This window comes from Lissotriton vulgaris, chromosome 8, assembly GCF_964263255.1.
Source record: "Lissotriton vulgaris chromosome 8, aLisVul1.2, whole genome shotgun sequence".
Taxonomy (NCBI): domain Eukaryota; kingdom Metazoa; phylum Chordata; class Amphibia; order Caudata; family Salamandridae; genus Lissotriton; species Lissotriton vulgaris.
The window spans coordinates 1275459986-1275462939 of NC_141696.1; the positions used below are offsets into that span (position 1 = coordinate 1275459986).

The 2954-nt window shown below is 44.3% G+C and overlaps 1 pseudogene across 1 annotated transcript; it reads left to right on the forward strand.

The window, feature by feature from the left end:
• Positions 1-1163: 1163 nt before the first annotated feature.
• Positions 1164-1697, forward strand: LOC147698607 (protein S100-A11 pseudogene; annotated as a pseudogene). The gene has a single exon (XR_015299215.1). The product of XR_015299215.1 is annotated as a protein S100-A11 pseudogene (transcript).
• Positions 1698-2954: the final 1257 nt, after the last annotated feature.

The window sequence follows — 2954 nt, forward strand, 5'->3', positions numbered from 1 at the left end:
AGGTCACTTACTTAGGCCACCTTCTGTCCAAAGACGGAAGGAAACTCACCCCCGACCGGATCCAAACCATTCTCGACACCCCTGTCCCTAAGACTCAGAAACAGGTTCGCTCCCTACTAGGCCTCACCTCCTTCTGTCGACAGTGGTTACGGAGCATCTGAACCAATCAAACACTCACACCCAGTCAAAAGATCTGGGTTTAATCCATCACCGTTCTTTAGCCCACTCTGCCACCCGAGTTTAGACATGGCTATATGCAAATCAGTCTGACCCTGTGCCTCATGGGAACAGTCCAGCCCGAACTGCCAAGCCATGCCTTCCCTGGACAGGAAACAAGCTTCCAAGGACCGGTTTCTGGCATTCCAGCCGTCTTCAGCCCGGCTTGCTTGAATCCAGTGGCAAAGTGAGCAAGGGACTCACGTCTGAACATACCCTGCCACACTTACGGAGGCCAAAAGCGGTACAAAAGGGGGTGGTGATGGACGGAGCATCTGAACCAATCAAACACTCACACCCAGTCAAAAGATCTGGGTTTGATCCATCACCGTTCTTTAGCCCATTCTGCCACCCCAGTTCCGACATGGCTATATGCAAATCAGTCTGACCCTGTGCCTCATGGGAACAGTCCAGCCCGAACTGCCAAGCCATGCCTTCCCTGGACAGGAAACAAGCTTCCGAGGACCGGTTTCTGGCATTCCAGCCGTCTTCTGCCCGGCTGACAAAGTCTGTCCACTGTGGATGTTAGATGCCCATGAAAGATGGTGTAGAGGGACTGGCTAGAGTTCACACCCTGCACTCCATGCTCAGCTACGCAATCCAAAGCCCGCCTGTTGACATTGATGGTTAAAGTCTGACCTGTGTGGCCCTGAAATCTACAGTTATTGTGTTCAGTCAAACAAAGTACACAGTGCAGATGAATTATTGATGTAGGTTTGAAAACGGCTTCTGCATACACAATCCCTGGTAAAATTATGCTATAGGGTCTTACCATGAAAACATGCCACACACTCCTTGGGTAAGCGTCTGCTTTAACCCAACCGGATGGCCCCTTTTGCATCCGGTGTCCACTCACTCCCGGGTAACCAGCCGGTTCCCACCCGGCCGGGTGACCTTTTCACTTCCGGGGCCCACACATTCCCTTCCGGGTTGGCGTTTGTCCTGTTGCTCGTTGCTCCAGAGACGCTTCAGACACACACGGCCAGCCCTTTCCAGAATTTTCTTTTACCATGGCACAGATGTGTGTAGACCCGCCTTCACAAATGGAGCGCACCATGGAATACCTGATCACCACTTTTCAGAAATACGCTGGCAAGGAAGGGGACCGCAACAAAATGTCATTCGACGAGTTTGAGCTTTTTATGACAAAGGAGCTTACAAGCTTCACCAAGAGTCAGAAAAATCCAAAAGAGACACTGAGGAAAATGATGGCCTCTTTAGACGGTGGTGTTGATGGGAAGAAAGATAATCAGATTGACTTCCAGGAGTTTTTGAGCCTGATTGGGGGTATGATGATTGCCTGCCACGAGGCAATAATGAAGGCCAAGCCGTGAACTCCCACACCCAAGCCGCATCACAAGTATGCGCAGATGTACATCACACTATGCTTACACATGTATACATTCCATAAAGCCTGGTTGCCAGCAGTTGCCTTATTTGTAAAAAAAAAACGAAAAAAGAAAAATAAAGTTTATATTAAATTTTCAAAAAAAAAAAAAAAAAAAGAAAACATGAAATGCAGTAAACCACTTCTTCTTTAGATGTCTTGCCTACAAACCATGCCCTGGAATGGTTAAATTGTCTACATATGTTTTGTAGAAATACTAAAGCTATTCCTTACTAGTCACAGTCAACGGTTACAATTTAACTTAGGTTGAGGGGTAAAAGACGATTCCATATTGAATATGATTTTTTTTTTTTAAACAGAAAGAGAGAACACAGCGAAGGATTCTCCATAGGGTCTAACTGAAGGCACAATCATCGTGGCCAATCTTTGCTACATGTTAACAAAAGTTATGTGTGATGTACGTTGGTTTCTCATAGAGGCCTGGGCATGGGACTGGCCTAGTGTCTAAATCCCAGTGCACATAGCTAATGACAGAGTATTGGTATACCAGTCACTAATATGTATTTAGGGTTTCAATGAAAAGACATTTTTGATTTTCCTATAACTTTCCTACCTTTCAATAGACATGTACCAAATCTGGCACCTGCTTAGCATTGTCAACGAATGTCCAGAACACTACAATTCATGTAGTTCTTTGTAGGGATAAAAATGTTAAGGGGGGAGTTAAGAAAAGATTCCATAGAAATCTTTGATTGGACATTTATTGGTTTGGTGTAAATCTGTTCAATAGATTTTTGAGATATTAACACTTATACAATTCATGTCATTTTGAAAGCCCATTTCTTTATTTGCTTATTATTTGGCAATGTTTGATGAATATGTAGGAAATTTGGCAGACACTTGGGGCCTCAGTTACAAGTCCCCTCCGCCACCCGCACATCACTTTTAATGATGCTCCAACAGCGCACATTGTAGTACCATATCTACAAGGCCACTGAAGCCACCCTTTTTGTTTTGTCATAGGGCAGCGCAGTACAAAGGCTTGAGGCACTTCACTACAGCAAAATATTGTAAATGAGGCTCTGTGTTGAAACTACTTTTGGTATTCTCATATTCATGCAGATCCATGAAAGAAGTGCTGGGGGGGTTCATTTGCTAATAGGATTGGCACAACACGCAACATTTGGCAGATGCTTGGAGTATTATTTTTGGGTTGGTATGCCAGTTTTTTTGTCAATCTTTTAAGGAAGCAAAGTTAAAGCTAATGCAAAGTTCATTTGCTCATACTTTTGGCATTATGGATCTGCATCAAATGTGTCAATACCATAGAATATTTGGCCCTCTCATGCCATTTTAAGTTCCTCCTGATCTATTGCTAATATAACCGGCA